Source organism: Pteropus medius, unplaced genomic scaffold, assembly GCF_902729225.1.
Source record: "Pteropus medius unplaced genomic scaffold, Ma_sr-lr_union100, whole genome shotgun sequence".
NCBI lineage: Eukaryota > Metazoa > Chordata > Mammalia > Chiroptera > Pteropodidae > Pteropus > Pteropus medius.
The window spans coordinates 10,906,877-10,923,817 of NW_024350926.1; the positions used below are offsets into that span (position 1 = coordinate 10,906,877).

The 16,941-nt window shown below is 51.0% G+C and overlaps 1 long non-coding RNA gene across 2 annotated transcripts in view; it reads left to right on the top strand.

Annotated features, from left to right (window-relative positions):
- Positions 1-16,941, top strand: part of LOC120585545 (uncharacterized) — a 30,853-nt gene that overhangs the window by 5,441 nt on the left and 8,471 nt on the right. The window contains exons 3-5 of one of the 2 annotated variants that reach the window (XR_005648410.1): positions 8,923-10,590; positions 14,836-15,094; positions 15,941-16,086. This is a non-coding gene — a long non-coding RNA (uncharacterized LOC120585545). The remainder of the gene's footprint in view (positions 1-8,922; positions 10,591-14,835; positions 15,095-15,940; positions 16,087-16,941) is intronic. The other variant, XR_005648411.1, reaches the window with a different exon arrangement.

Here is a 16,941-nt window from a genome sequence, read left to right on the forward strand (position 1 = left end):
GCTCTGCTTTTAAGGCTTCGCATGATGACACTGGACTTCCCTGGACAGTCCAGGATATTCTCCCTATTTAAAAGCCAAACTCATCAATAACCTTCGTTGCATCCGCAAAGGCCCTTCTGCCGTGTGACATAAGTTATTCACAGGCATGTCATCGGGGCAAAGGTCATGGAGGCCAACATTCTGCCTATCGGGTGATATCGGGTTACCAGTTAAGAAGTTATTCAATGGTTCAAGCGGGAGGGTTTGGTTACCTGGACCAGGGTGATGCGGAGGAGGCGGAGGACAGCGTATGCGTTGGGGGCGTCTTGGGTAAAGGGGCACTCCGAAGTCTCTCGCACAGTTGGGCGAATGGGGAGCTCACTACCTCGCAATGCAAACTGTCCCCCTTTGGGGCCGTTCTCATCGTGTTTTCTTCCTGAACCTCCAGTCGTATCGCTCCATACGCCGCCCGTCTGTGTCCCACATTTCAAACCGATTCTGCTTCTGCGCTTGTGCGTGAGGCCGCAGCCCCGCAGACGCTCCTGGCCTCCCACCGCCAGAGAAGGCGTCTGCTCAGGAGTTTGTTTCTCATTATAAATACATATGTGTGGATTATAGAAAACCATACAACACTGTTATCTAAATCCAGGAGAGTAAAAGTCCCAGCCTCAGAACTAACCTCTGTTTATAAGTTAGTGTTTACTTATTTTGACTTGTTTACATGTCTCTAAATGTAGATTTTTCTGTTTTTTTTTTTTTAACAGTGGCACAATATTTTCTATTTAAATGCATGCGCCATAATTTATTTAACCTGTCCCTTATTAGCGGCCACGTAGCTGTTTTCAGCGTCCGCCTTTCTAAGCCACATTCTAATCCATATGCATGTGCAGACGTCGCTGGCCGCTTGTGCGATGTGTCTCTGGACCGACTTTCTAAGAGTAGAATCGCTGCGTTAAAAATGACATACATTTGAAATTTTAATGGTTATCACGAAACTGTCCTTCCAAACGCCTGTCGCGGCCCATTTCTTTCCCCGTCTGGGAGTGCGGGGGGCAGGGAGAAACCCTCTCCACGCAGAGTCTGACGTGAGGCCATGGCCGTCTCAGCGTCGTGTGCAGAATGAAAGACTGAGCAGAGATGCAGCGTGTGTCCCAGTGCCTCCGGGCCGTTGGGTACCGGGGACAGTGTGACGGGGACTGTCGCCGGACGAGGAATTATGCCACTTTGCGGAGGAGCCCTCGGGCCGGTCGAAACGGGAGGCCGGTGCAGAGCATGAAGGAAGCGTGTGGGGTGCGGGGGGAGGTGATGGGCTCGGGGGAAGGTTCTCGTTTGAGCTGAGTCGTTTTGGCGAGCAGGATTCTGGAGGGTAAGAGTTTTCGTGTCCGTCATTAAATAAACAGCCCCGCAGGCTTGCAGGACGGTCAGCAGATGTTGTAATTTGAGGAAACGAGGCTGGGAAAGCAGGGGACCTCGGTCTGTTTCACTGAGGAGCGCTTTCTGCTGCTGGTGACAAGGAGAGAATGACCACGGCTTGAATAAATAGCAACTCCTCTTTCTCTCACGCGAAGTCGAAATGCAGGAGGCCCAGGGACTGGGCTCGGTGGCTGAACGGTGTCGGGGCCCGTGGTGGCACGTGGCTGCCGTGGTCTCCGGTCTCACATCTGCTTCCAGGTCACCACAAGGGAGGACGGGGTGGCATCAGTACGTCTGTCCCCTGTCTCAGGAAAGCAAAAGCTTTCCCTTGCTAGGGGAGAAGCTGAAGCGAGCCGAACAGAATGTAATCGTTGGCTTGGTTTAACCGTGACCACTGCTGGGGGATGGGCGAACAGATCCCCAAACAAAACTAAGGCTCTCGTGACCGAGGTGAGGGGGACTGGGCCCTTGGGGGTCGTGAAAGCATCTTCACAGGTTAGAGCTTGCAGGGCCTGCGCCCTCTGCCAGAGGCAACCGAACACTCAGCCTTGCGTGTGTGGTTCGTGAAGGTTGCCAGGTTCCCCACATAACTCCAAGATTCTGGACTTAACAGAACATTATTTCTGAGTGACAGCTGCTGGTCAAACGGACAACTCCGTTTATTTACTGTACAATATGAAAGGACAAGATGGTGCTCTCTCTTTCATCTGCAGAGCTTTCTCTGACTTCAAAAAGAATATTATAAACAAAAGCTCTTCACAGGATGTGGAGATGAAAACAAGTTATGAAACCAATTTATACGCCACAGTTTAGGAAGAATCACAGGGAATAAACAAACAACCCTTTTTTAAACTTTAAAAAAAAGCCATATCCACACACAGATGTATAATTACTTTCAAGTCGTTATGGGTCTTTCGTGAGGCTATTTAGTCAGCTCAGATGTGCCATGGTTTTAGTGGTTCCACATAGTTTTTCTTAAATATAAAATAACCTTTGTTCTCATCAAATCAGAGTAGCTGAGAATGACTGCCAAACACTCCATGTTTATCTGTAAATTCATATTTTTTTCACTCCAATTGCTGATATCTTTATATTCAGTAGAGAAACAAATGGGAACGTAGAAAATCAAAATAGGAGGCTCGCTACGCCCCTTACATAAGCCAGATAGTAGAAGTAATCTGTTAAAAACTTAAAGAGAACTTTGGAAATTATTAAACTAGCCTTATGTATTATAATTACTATTCTCTCATTAAACATTAACCAGACTATTTTCTTAAATAAAGTCCTGCTTTTAAAAAAACTAAACACAATTCTAGAGCGATGATTTCTTATGCGAAAATATTAATAGAAAGATTGCAAGTCTGACGGTACTCTCTACAGATACTTTTCAGGGTTACACCCATAGCACATGAACAAATGGCTTTAGTGTTCTTTAATTAGGATACTTGGATCATATGAAATGCTGTTTCATTTTATTATTAATATCAATAAAAGGGCATACGCGTTTCAAACGTTCAGCAATAATTACTTGCCCTGAGTCACTAGATCAACCCCGCACTAAACTACTATAAACCCAGCTACAGGGACACGAAAGGAAAACATAACAGACTCGGGCGAAGCTCGGCAGTGACAGAAACACCGGTATTTATCCACCCCCGCCCTAGATGGAGAACAACCGATCGCCGAGCGCCCGCGGACTCAGGAGCACAGCCCCCTCCTCCGCAAGGCAGGTGCGGACGGCGAAGCAAACCCTGTGCTTTCACTTCTGCCCTCCGCCCGGTGGTCCCGCCCGTCGGAGCTAATGTGGGTGTCACCCCTGAGATGCTCGTGCTCTTGCTTCACCGGCTGGGGCCGTCTGCGGCCTCTGGGAAGCAGAGGGCACCATGTCGGCGGTCGATGGACGGCATTGTCTACGGAGCGTGCGGGGGAGGGAGCGGGAGGAGACGGCGGGCGGGGGGTTCACAGTGCCCTGGGGACGTGACCCCTATGAAGGAGGAGAAGGCAGGGCCTCAGGTAGCAGCACAGCGCTGAGACAGTCTCAGCCAGGCCGATGGCGCACGCCCAGGACAAAGTTCCCCACGGATGAGCTTCCCTGCTGGTCAGGAACAATGCCTTTGGGGTGCTCGCCACTGGGGCGAGCCCAGAGGAGTGACTGCCGGAGACTGTCGATCACCTCCACTTCCTCAGAGACGGCCTCCCGGGGCCCCCACCCCAGCAGCATTATCTCCCTCACTCTGGACCAGCTCGAGTCGTCGCTCCCGCATCTGAAAGTCTGCGGTGGCTCCCGTGGGCCGCAGGATGCTGTCCACCGTGCGCCGAGGGCTTCTGCAACCTCAGCGTCGGGTTCATTAGACCGTCTGCTTCTGGCGCACCTCCTGCGGGCTCTCCCGCGCCCCCGCCGGACGGCGTCACCCTGTCCCCGGCTCCAGCGCGGAGACGCCTCCGGCCTCTGCCCTGGCTGGTCCTGCACCTCCTTACTCGCCTTCTCGGCCTCTCAAAGTGCTACTCGCCTTTCCGCATCCGCACAGATTCCTCCTCCCCCGAAGCATCCTTCTCCGGCCGTCCGGAGAGATTGGAGAGTCCCTTCCTAGGACTGCAGAGCATCGTGTCTACGGAAGTGACAGATGAGGGGCAGGGCAGCGCGGGGCGCCTCCTTCAGTGCAGCGAATCGAACCCGTGTTTTCCGGTGTATGTGACCTTCCCCTTCTCTCTGGCGTGCACGCGCGGTCCGGGGTCCTCTCACCTCGGCCTGAGGTGAAGCCTGGATGGCGGGCCTTCCCGCGCCTCCTCAGGTTTGCCTCTGGGTCCTCAGCACCCAGCGAAGAGCCTGGCACAGGGCGAACAGCTGCGTGAGCCGCCTCGGTGCGCAGTGCAGTGAGCAAGGCGGCGGGCGCTGTCACAGTCCCGAGGTCTGGCCGGCAGAGGGGACATGCCGGGAAACCAACCACAGACAGAACTGCAGAAACTCGAAACGTACCAGGAGGTGAAGGGACAGATGGCGGCTTGCAGGACAAGCAACGGGCGACTCTGCTTTGCAGCGAGCGGTCAGCTGGAAGGGGCCGTTGTTGACCCCACGGTAGAAGCAAAAATATTAACTGGATTCGAGTTAACAAGTCTTTCTTTGTGCGCATTTTTTTTTTTTTTTTTTGCAAGGGCCATCTTCATTTTTGCAGTCGAGCCACAAAAGAAATAAGGACGTAACTAATTTCTGGCTGCTAAGTAATTATCTCTACCTGGGAACACGCGTACAGACGCGTATGAAACAGCTTAATTACGAGGCATTTGAGTCTCTTTTCTCTTTCGCGTTTAATCTCCCCGAAAGTCCTGAGGGCTTAGTTTGCAGAGTACCCCAAACCCGTCAGATTTTCTTTGTCTTCGTGCAAACCTCACTTGTGCCCCTGGGCCTATGGCGACTCCCCACGGGTCCTTCTCACCCTGGTTCTGTATCCTCAGGGTCCTTCGTCTGCCAGAGAGACATGTCAAAAAACACGACTCGTGTCTTGTCAGCCCCTAACGAGGACCCTCCGTGGCTTCTGGAGACTCTCGGTCTTAAAGCTGAGGCACCGGCGTCCTGCGCAGCAGCCGCAGCGCCCGTCTGTGCCCGGAGGGCTCCTTGTCGCCACTCAGGCCTCAGCTCAGATTTCATCTCCTCGGGGGAGCCCGCCCAGGCCCCCACTCTGAGCCATCTATCCCTCTTTCTCACACCTCACGGTCGCTCCTCGGAGCGCTTCGCAGCGTCTGAAACACCCTTGCACTGTGTGCACGTTTATCGTCTGTCCTTCCCGCTGAAGGCGGAAGCCCCTCGAGAGGGGACATCTCGCTTGTCTTCGTCGGGACTCTGTCTCCGGCACCCAGCCCGATGCCTTGTGCGGAGTCGATTCTCATGAGATCGTTGTCGCGCGAATGAATGAGCGAGAGGCGGGAGCCACGGGAAGGCAGACGGAGGCCACTGGGGCTCAGGGGAGCTGGGGAAAGCGCTCGCAGGAAGGAGGGTTATTTAGCTGTGAAGGATGCTGTGGGAGGCCACAATTGGCAGGGGCAGTGCCCGGTTTTGTCAAGAGGGGACGCTGGACGTGGGGGCAGCAGAAGGCGCAGAGGCGAGGTTGGGGCGCGTCGCAGGTCAGGCGCTGACGTCCGGGTGGCATCGGGGGAAAGTCTCAGGCCACCAGAGAGGGTGTGCGTTTCGCCTCGGGCGCCAAGCCCTGAGATTCCACGGGACTCGAGAGCTGGGCCACCTGTGTGTCATCTTACTCCGATGTCAACCAATATGGAACGAGTGACAGTCCCTGAGTCGTGGGCATAATGAAAAGAAAACTGAGTAAGCCCCATGCGTTTCATCTCCCTAGCAGTGACGGTGGTTTTGTTTCATCGTCTGGCTCCCCTGATTCTCAGAAAGCGGGTCCCCGTTTTGACGGAGCAGCCCCCCCCGCGTCCCTGCATCCAGGAGTCATTTCTGTGTTCGTGACACGTAAATGACTCTTCTCTCATAGGAGACGCGTGTCTTTTCCTCGAATGAAATGATGCGTGTGAAAGGACTTTGCCAGCCACGAGGAGCTACGGAAACGGAAGGCGGGGTGACGGTCACCTCGGAAAGTCTCAGGGGACGGAAGCTCCCGAGAGCGCCCCATCTCACGGCCGCGATTTTCTCGCTGTTTATGACGGTGAGATGGACTCTCGTTAAACCCGGAGGCTTCTTTCTGCTGCAGTCAGGAAGCAAACACGTTTGTCTGAACATCACTCAGTTCTTGACTCCAAGATGAGCAGAACCCACGTGTTCCTGAAAAAAATCTCGGATGAACAATCATCTAGCATATTGTTTGCTCAGAAGAAAAAAGAATCAAAATCCTGCCGATCTAAAAGAACTTATTCCTCAAACGCCGCCCTCGACTCTTCTGCCCTCGGCATGGCAGGTCTTCGTGCAGAGTCAAGACCAGCAGCAAGTTCTGGAAGCGCCTTAGGCCGCAGTGGCGGATGATGACACGGACTAGGAGGCTTCGGCTTTGTGTTCTAGTTAACAGTGGAACTGTTTCCTTGACGATTTAAGGAACGTACTCAAAAGATGACAACATTCTCCAAAATGGGATCCCTCTCTCTCTCCTCTGTCCTCCCTAACGAGCTCAGTCATGGGTCCTGGGCATATTTCTGTGGTCACAGTGATGCTTCCCGGGCAGTTTTTAAAAAGGTGACCATTTCCCCATTGTGTAGATATCATCGGAGAAACGAGTCCTAGGAGACAGCAAGGCTCCCGGGTCCAACTCCAGTGAAAAGCGAGACTCGGCCCGCATTTGCGAGGCAGAGAACAGGTGGGATAATGGGGAGGAGTTTAAAGGCTGAGGGTGGGAATCCCAGGGAGGTACACTGTGCGAGGTGAGCGCGGGGCGGGGGGCAGGGGTAGCTCTGACTGAATACATTTAGAAAAATCGGGACCCAGACAATCCTTTGGTGACGAGGGAAGGTGACGAAAGTGTAGCTTTTTGGGTGGAAAGTGTAGTTTTTCGGGTGGGGAAGTCAGTGGAATATAGGAGCGAATACAAACTTCTAAGAGAACAAGGATCCTACCTGGTTTAAGAACGGACTGGGGTGAGAATGTATCCGACGGGCCAGGTAAACCTGGACTTCGAGTGCAGCGTAAAAACGCCACCAACCGATAACCCCTCTTCGGCTTCCTGTGCAGCAACAGTGCCTATACTAGGCATTTTCATGCATTATCTCGCATTATGTCATTAATCTTAATCCTTACACTTCATGACATAGGAACTAAGCTTATCATTATTTCATAGCTGAGCAAAGAAAGATTTAGGACATCTAAGATGCTCGAGCGATAGAGCCAGGACCCAAACTGTGCCTGTCTGGCTCCGACACTCACGGCATACCTATTTCTCAAAGGCGTAATACGGTTTGTGAGATATATTCAACTTGAGAGATATAGGGAAGCACATACAAAGAAGTTAACCTTGATTTTACCATGTGAAAATAATATAATGTAATCTTTCAGGTAACCATCATCCCTAAAGGTAACTGCTGTTAACATTTTAGTGTGTAGAGTTTCTATAGGTATTCAGTTGTTTGTTGAGCATATACATGTCTTAACGTAGATCATCCTATGGTGTTCTGTAACTTTTTATATTAAAAATATGTTATAGCAAATTCTTTGAGAAAGTGGTACCTTTCCATATTTGTACATCTTTTCCCCCCTGAGGAAAACAGTGCTACAAAACATATCTGCATGCATGTGCACAGCGTTATATGTGTGCGAATGTTACATGTAGTTATGTGTGTACACACTTACGCACACCGTGTGTGTATAGCAGGTTGTACCATTTTCTCTTTTTACCAGAACTTATGCTATTATAAGATCTCCCCTTTACTCACATCTTTGCAAAAACCAGTTGTTACTAATTTATACATTTTTTTGTGATTCCGACAGTGGGGATCTATCTCATTTGTTTGCATTTTTTGGGTTATTATTGATGGCGAACATCTCTCGCATGTTTAATGGCTTTAACATAAATATGCTTAAATATGTCAGCGTAAATACAGCTTTTCTCTTAACCACTATGTCGCTTTCTGTTATGTGTAGTTCTCACATGTGCCTAATAAGTCATCTGGGAAGTAGGGATGGGTGGTGTTGGGGAGGGGAACATTGGGACCGCGCTTGATTATTTTATACAGCTGTCCCAGAAGCATTTACGATCCAGGCCTTTGGAAGCAAATGTGAATGTTTGGTAGCAAAAGAACATTTCAAAGTGCTATTTCTAGTCTTCGATCGTTTACACTCTCTCATGAGGCTTTTTTACATCTAGATATCTGATTTCTAACTTATAAAGTCGGGAGAAATGTTCCTTTCCTTTTAAAAGTGTATCTTGAACATTAAAAAGCAGATATGAAAACATCATGGCTTTAGTTTTTCTTTTGTTTCTGTCAGTGACATCCACTCGGATCCGATCCAACCCATTCCAAATCCACCCACTCATTCTGTTCCCATCCCTCTCATAAAAACACTAGCTTTTTTAAATAACGAAGATCGCGCATCTTTGCCGTTCTCTTGGATTGCCAGCCACTTAATTATCTTTTAGGCTTGAGGAAGCAGGTGTCTTATTCCCAAGTCAAGACCGAGAATTATGAGCATTGTGTTTTAGTTGAGGGCTGAGGGTAGAGAGTCTTCTATAGAAATGCAAAGCTCTGGAATGTTGCTTTCCTTTGATTCAGAAAAATCTAAACCTGTTGTCCTTCAGGGCAGTACACAAAGCACATCTGTTAAATCAGGATTTTCCTGATGAAAATCGACATGGGCTCACTCCCTTGACAAGCTGACCTATTTGAAATCTGTCGGGCTGCTATACATATGCCTGGAGGGGCCGTCAAAGAGTGGCCATTATAAATCAAAGTCTGAAAAGCTACTTGGCTGTGTGAGAACCGTTATCCATGATCCATCAGAAATGATCCCCCAAATCTGCATCTAATCAAATGCAGTTTTATTAACCGCTATACCTTTTGAATAGCCGACAGTTCTACTCATTGTAATTCAAGGTCGTGCCTCCGCTGCCATCGTAAATCGCTTGTTATGGTCTCCTGCTTTATAATATGCCAGCATAACCTTTTGCTGCATTTCGCTGTCAAAACGTTGCAATTCAATTTGATGCAGTTTTATTCTACATGTGTGCACCTCTCTGTAACCTATAGAATAGCAGAAATAATTGACCGCATCTGAGAAGTGGTTTTTTTTTTTCTCCAAACACTTGTAATAATTAAAACTTCAAATCAATGGAAAATTCTTGACGGTAGTGTTGATCCTTAAGAACTCTTTTTCATTGGCATAGCAAACACGATTTGGACTGTGTACATTGGCTGGGCCAAGATGGATGACTAATGGAAGTTTTATGTGCTTAGCATTCCAAGGGACCCCGTTTACAAGCCAGCTAACACATGAATCATCGGATCCATCTGTGATCCCCACACCGGTGGCATGAAAGACTCACATTTCCCAGACTTACGAAATGGTAGTCCTTAACGGTGCCCGAAGCAAAAACGATTCTGCCCACTTCCCATACAGACTGCATGCGTGCCTTGATTTTTTTTTCCCTGGCGGTTTTGCAAGATGTAGATCTTCTCCAGATGCTTCGCTGCCAAATAGATGCTCAATTCAAAGCGTCTCTGGCATGCCACACCAACAGCTGTCAGGGAGGCACTCACAGGGGCATAAAAACGGGCTGCGCCCCGGAGAGCTGACGGATGGTGGTCTGTTTTTCTCTTACCTGATGCTCGAAACACCACATGATGTATTTTGACTGAGAGGTACCTTCTCGCCTTCTGCTGTGACATACCTGTGATCAGAATGGGCACAGGAAATCTGTGACAGCCCAACCCAGAGCTGCTCGGAGAGCAGGCTAGAAACGGAGTGTCTGGCAGGAAACCACAAGCACTTCGAGATCCGGCCTGACGTGCAGTGAGGCATCTCTTCCTCTTCTCGACCCTGTGGTGAGGGCCAAGATGCTCTGTTGGCGGGAACGTCAGCCCTCTGTCTGTTCTTGTGTTCATCAGGGTTCACGAGACAGCTCTCCAATGGCGTGAACCTCATGGCTGGCACTGAAGTATCTGCTCTCCTGATGAACTTTCTCGACGTTCAGATTCTTGGAGAAAAATCGATTTTTCCTTTCAGTCAGATTTTATTCTTATCTTGATAGTTTCCTTAGCCATACTGAACTTGCAACCTGGGAACCAAGTCTTTTAAAACAAAAAAGGGAATTAAAGCCTTTTATCGCTTCTCATGTTGAAATACACTAGATACACCAAAATAGAGGGACGTTTGCTTTGCTTATCTAGGAAACAGCCTTTGCAGAGAAGGACCTCACAGGCATCACCGAAGTTCTGCAGGAAAGTTGGACTTAGCCCGCTGCAAGGCGGGGGTTTGCCGAGGACCGAGTTAGAAGAGTAAAATACATGATTTTGCTCTGTGACTTTTCTGTGCAACAAAGGACCCCGAACGAGTGCCCACTCGGCATTACGTCCGTCCACGTGTGTGTCGTCGAAGAGGCGAACAAGCAGGGCCTGAGCACTGGCCTGCAGCAAAGGCGGGCAGGCCTCTGCCCACCAGGTTCAGGGAGGCTTCAGCCAATCCAGCCCCACGGTGGCGGCGAGGTGTCCCCTTCCGATGATGAGGCAGAGACCGCAGATGCCGCGCTGACTGTGTCTGAAGGGGTAAGTGATAAACGTTTCCTCCAGGTCTCCCCAGAACAGGACATATAAACATTAATGGTTCATTCTTTTATTTCCTTGCATTTTGAGTCTTCCACCGTCGCTGGCTCAGAACTCAGAGTCTGGTGAGTTCACATGATGAAAGTCACGGGAACAAACAACCATGATACCTGCGACGAGAGTGAGAAAAGTATCGTCTAACGTGCTGTGGAAACAGGGGCAGGGGAAATTCACGCCTTTTTTAGGAAGGGGTGCCCCCGCCGGCACCTCCTAGCCCCCTTTCTCGCTTTATTATTCTTCAGGGCACTTATTCTCCCTCGACGTCGTACATATTTCCTTGTTTATTAACACCCTTTTTTACAATGTGCTCCAGCCCCACCCCAAATGTCACACAGAGCCTCTGAGGACAGGGACTTTTCAACTGCACTCACGGCCATCTCCCAGTGCCCGGGGCAGGGGCCGGCATAGAGTGGTTGCTACGTAAGTGTTTGTCACACGACGGAGAGTGATGCCAGCTGCTGCCTGCGATGCTGGAGGTGCAGAGGCAGCGGTGAGTGGCATTCGGGGAGCCCGACCGCAGGCAGTGCACTTTCTAAGTGGGGACAGGGACTTTGCGCAAATAAATGCAGAGCTATGAGATGACAAAAGCGGCTTCGTCGCAGGGAGTGAGGAAGGGTGTGGCTGAACTCGAGAGGCAGAGAGGGCCTCTGGGAGGTGGCTTCTGGACTGCTCTGGGGTCACGAGGAGATGCAGCGGAGGGGGACTTCACGGGGAGGAGGGGCACGTCCCAGCTCTGATGGGTGGGGCCGTCGGGCCCACGGGGCCTCGTAGCCATGGTGGGGAGTTTGGGTTTTTCTGTGGTCTCCAAGGGAAGCCGCCAAGGCTGGTGAGCGACGTGATCTGATGTACGTTTCAGAAAGTCCCTTTGCAGAGCGGTTCGCATCACTGGGCGGGGGACTCTGTAGTGGAGTGTGGCAGAGGCGAGGGCGCAGCTTGACCAAGGCTGTGGCTGTGAGGTCGGCGAGAAGTGTGTGGCGCTGGGAGAGGTTAGGAAGTGGACCGGGCGGGACCAGCCTGGATGGGGGACGGAACGAGAAGGAACAGCTGAGTCAGTGGGCGGACAGCAGAGTGACCGACAGCATGTTGGTTGGTGTTTCGTGGACAGCATAACTGGACCCCTGTGGGTGATGAGGACGCGTGGGGAGCTTCCTAAGGTCTGGTCTCTGGAGGTCTGGGTCACCGAGGAGGACTGATCTGGGGGTGCCACACACGAAGGACCCCGGAATATGGCTTTGGGTGGGAGACGGGCAGGGCCGTCCAGGAGCCTGCAGTTGCGGGTGATATAAAGGCATTGGACAGAAGAAAGCTGGGAAACGTTACAGAAAGCGGGGGGCCCAAACCACTGCCCTCCCGTGCCTGACGCAGAGAAAATCGCGTAGCGTCAGGCGGGCAAAAGCACCGACAGGTTGACGCCCTCCCCACGCTGTGGCTGTCTGTCCTTACAAAATACAGATACAAAATCTTCCTTTTTAAAGGGTCGGATGGGATGGGTGAAGCAAGAGGGAAAATCTGGATTTGATTTCAAATTTGGTTTCAAATTAGTGGGGACACAATTATAGGGTGGTCGCCCGTGACCGGGAGCTCGGAACCAGGGCAGGAAGAGGACGTAGACGAACACAGTGATTTGAACCGGTGAAAGGATGTCATTTTGTCTGATAGCTAATTATAAACCTCTGCCTTTGGCTTAGAAAATGTTTTCATGTTTGCATTTAAACACAAGAGGGTGTGGCTTTCAGGAAGTTCATTTAAATACAGTGAATTAGCAGAGTGCAGATGGGACATAGGACTGGCTGCCAGACTATGTCAGTTCTGTGCTGGAAGCAGATCACCCTCTCTATTCTTCTGGGAAGATGATCTTTCTTGAGCCTTCCCAGGGAGATTGTGGGAAGAAGCTACGTGTTTGTGTTTGTGTCATGAAAAATAAGGAGTTGAGAGGTCCGCAAAGCCCTGATGAAGCTCATTCATCTATTCATTTGACACGTCTGAATTACACTCAAGCTCCAGGAATGTGTGATGAATATTCAGATCTCTCTGAGGTCGGGAACCATATTGGAGGCATCTTTCTGTCCCTCACGACACTTAGCACCGGTTGGTGAATTAAATGGATGAGTCTGGGAAAGGTGACCGTGGCTGGAGTGTGTAGAGAAGCCTCATGGGAAAAGCAGAATTTTAACTTATCCTTGGTCTATCTAGAAATTAAAAAGAGTCATAGCTGTTAATAAATTTGGGAGTGAGATTTGCCTCCTAATCCAAATATGGACTGACTTAAACCATCTATGCATCCGGGCATCCATCCATCCATCCATCCATCCATCCATCCATCCAACAATTCATTTAGTCCTAGGCATTGTGCTATACCCTAAGCATGCATTACCAAGTAAAATATTTATAGTCTCTGCTCTAATGAAATTTAGAGTTCAGTAGAGGGGCCAGATTAGAAAAATAAATAGACAGTGGAATTAAAAAAAACAAAAACACAAAAGAAATGCAATTATTCTTCTCGTGATGAGAACTTTTAAGATCTGTGCTCTGAGCAACTTTCAACTATACAATATAGTATTATGAACTATAGTCACCACGCTGTAGACATTACATCCCCAGGACTTATTAATTTATAACTGGAGGTGTGTACCTTTTTTAACAAAAATTTGTAACGACGTGTGGTGACAGATGTCAACTAGACCTATTGTGGGGATCGGTTCACGGGGTACACATGTATCGCATCATCAAGTCACGCGCCTGAAATGAACATAATGTTATGTGAAAAGAGAAAACACATGCAGATTGTTCTGATAGAAAATAAAGAGGGGTCGGTTGGTCGAGGTGGTCAGGGAAATCCTTTCTGAGGAATGACATTGAATGTGGGTGAGCAGCAGCCCGCTGTCCTAGAGCAGAGAACTTGGTAGGGGAAGGGAGGAGTCAAGTCGGCGATGTTCCAGGCGGAGGAAAAGGCAAAAACCTTGGGATAGGAATCATTTTGGCTCTTGCAGGAACCGAGCTGGAGGGTTTGTAACTCCATTTTTGAGGTTTGGTTTTGAATAAAAATGGAATATCTTAGTGGAGATCTCCTAGAATGAAAAGGAAATTAGCAGCTTAAAAGGGGGTGAAATGCCGCTGGTAAGAGTCACCCATCTCATAAATGAGCACCGAGTCCTCCTGGGCCTCGGGAGACAGCAGCAAGCAGCTCGCACCGTGGAGGCCCAAGACTCGCCCGAAGATAAGTAACTCGATAACACAATCTAATTTCAGATCGCGATGAGGTGCCCGGAAGATGGCACAGCATAGTGGGAGTGATAGCGATGCTTTGCGTAGGGAAGTCAGAGGAGGCCCCGGAGGGGGAGGCAGCAGCTGGCGGCCTGCAGAGCATTTCAGCGGAGCACGTCCGGCTCCGTGGCTCCGTGCAGCTTCTCCCAGTGTCACGAAGGCTGGGAATACTGTCTCGCTGCTTCTGTCCCACACCTCCCTCCACCCTGTCCAGAGGCTGCCCATTGTCTCCAGGAAGCTAAGGTGGTCCCTGTGGACCGCGCCTCCTCCCTCTCCGTGACCTCTGTGCCTCCGTCCCCTTTATCTTCCTGCGCCTTTACGTGCCACTTGTCTTCCCACTCCAGGCACACGGCCGGCATTGCCAGCGGCACCTTCTCCTCCTCGAAGTGGGCGTGGTAAAGAGCGGTGGGAGACGAGCTGGGAGGCGCCCTGAGCAGCCCTGAGCAGGACCCCTGGGTGGCCCCGAGGCTGGATCAGGAAGCTGGCGCCTGGTGGACGCAAACACGCGGCATCCACCTGCGAGCTCAGAGCCGAGTGGAGAGAACAGGGCCGTGGCCGCAGGTCTTCTGGGGACAGGTCCTGGGTCCCCTCATGAGACACCGGCTGCCCGCTCAGGGCGGTGACAGCACCTTCAGCTTCCTGGGCCCTGGTCTCCCGATCTCTCAGACGGGAACTGTAACAAAACCGAGTTCGCGGGGTTGCTGGGGGCTCGCCCAGCATCGCGCCCCCCATGTTTGTCACTCGGTAAATGGGAGCTGCCTGTCATCTCAGAGGAGGGAGCTTGGGGTGCTCCATCGCGTCCACAGGCTCACTGTATTGGAGGGGGTGATGCACATGGACCTGGCTGGCAGCGGGGGTGGGGGGGGCCCTGATGTAACCGTGCCCCCCAGGCAGCTGTTCCTGGTTCTCCCGTCCTCCCCACAGGGAGCGAGCACCCACTGGCCCCATCCGAGCACAGGCCGCCCGCCACCCAGCCTCATTTGTGCGACCAGGGCACAAATGTCGGGGACACAGCCGCCGTCAGCAGCGACACTGTCTCAGCATAGCCACGACCCTCAGCCTCTTGTGGGAGAACATCCAGGTCCTAGCCACTGAAGAGCCTCCCAGTGAAACCAAAGTGCTGCCTTTTTAACATAATCGCTGCCTCCTCCTACCTTCTGGATGCCTGAGAAGGACGATTTACGTAAATATCCCACAGGCCATGTCAGAACGTTTAAATGCAAGGGGTCGAATTAGGCTCTTATTAAGAAGAAATTGATTTCTAATTTAGTTTAAATGTTGTTGTTTTTTTTGGCATGCTTACCCCATCAAATATCCTGCCTAAAAAATTATGTTAGAAAAGTTAAAAATAAGTGAGTCACGTGACCTTTGAAGTTAAAAAAATTATAAAAGTAAAACAGGGACGCGGGTGTCCTGAGGGCACCAGAAAGGCCTCGTGTGTTCGGAAAGGCATTTGCTTTTCTCCGGCGCATCGCGCAGTGCGCAGCACGGACTCTCAGAGAGACGCTGGGTAGAAAGCGGGGCGATGCCGCGGGGATCGGGACGGCCATCGCGCAGCCGTGAGCCCCCCGCCCCCCAAACGCGTCGGCGGCCGTGTTCGTATTTTAGGCTTAAAGGACCAGAGTCAATGCCCTCCGCTTTGTCTCCGACGTGTCGGTATCTGTCACAAATCCCCGACGGAATTAACAGCCAGCGCGTCGGGGTAATGAGAGATGGCGCGATGAGGCCGCGTCCAGCCCTGGGGCACCCCGCCGTCCCTCGCCGTCCCCCGCCGTCCCCCGCCGTCCCCCGCCTGGGCGCACGCGCCGCCTCCTCTGCGGGGCGACAACTTCGGCTCTAAATAGGCCGCCGGTTATTTTTCCCCTCTGAATAATGACCATGGAGAACGATCTTCCCCTGTTTTTTGATGAACAGCAAGTACTGCAAAAATCACATGAAATCTGGGGAGGCGCCCGGAGGAGGTGTTTTGAAGCCTGATCATTTTACTGCTTTCTATTTTTTAAGAGCATGTAGTTTTCTATTAATACAGAGATCCTCTGAAATAGGCACAGGCCCTTCCGAGAATGTTCCCGTTCGTTCGGCCTTACTGTAAAAATACGGAAGCGTTTGGTGGACGATGACAAGCAGGAATTTGGCAGCTGGAGCTGAGACCGTGGCCCTATGGCATATTTTCAGGTGAGTCTCAGCTCCTTCTTGCCCTCTGATGCCTTTGCTCTTGAGCAGGAGTGTGGAGGAGGGGGGGGAGGGGGGAGGGGAGGGGAGGAGGGTCTTACCAGGGTCTGGCTGCCGGTAAGCAGAGCGCCCACTTTATGGTCAGGAATGATTCATCTTTACGATCTTTCTTTTTGCGACTCTGGAATTCAGGGTCCTGCTGCTGTCAGTGGCTAAAATCTTCCCCGTTCAGACCTCCTTCTGGTTTCCAATCCCCAGCCGGTCACTCCAATCCAGATTGCTGAGAAATCTGCTTAAGTCCTAAAGGGACTTTCAGAGGGAGAAGATGCTCCTGTGGGTCATTCTGGTAGCTAAGCAGGTGACCACTGTGTGTTTGAGGGTGTTTTTGGAGCTTGGTTGGTGAAGGTCACATCCGAGGCCGCCTCTGACAATGTTTAACTAAGGAGAGTTTATCGCCTGAGCCGTAGGCTTTGAGAGCATTAGGCGTTGTCACGGGCAGCTTTCTGAAGTTGGCGGAGGACGCCGGCAGTGAGGTGTCAACAGCAAGTTGTCCTCAAAAAGGGGACGGGCTGGTGGACGGGAGGGTGAGCGGCAGCTGCAAATCGAGGAAGAGAGAGGTCACCCTCGATCATTTCTTCTTAAATCAGCGGAGGTTGGTTAGTGACCAGGGAGGGAAATGGTTGGTGTTTCAGAAACAAAGCTGGTGTAATAAATTATGAAACTGGCTGTAGAAAAAGTCCTGTGAAATCCACCACCCGCCCTGACAAAAGTGGTTTCCCTTTGCCCTGGGAAACTGCTTACGATACAGATGTTGGGTAAGACCTCCGCCCATCACAGACTTCCAGACGCCCGCCATCG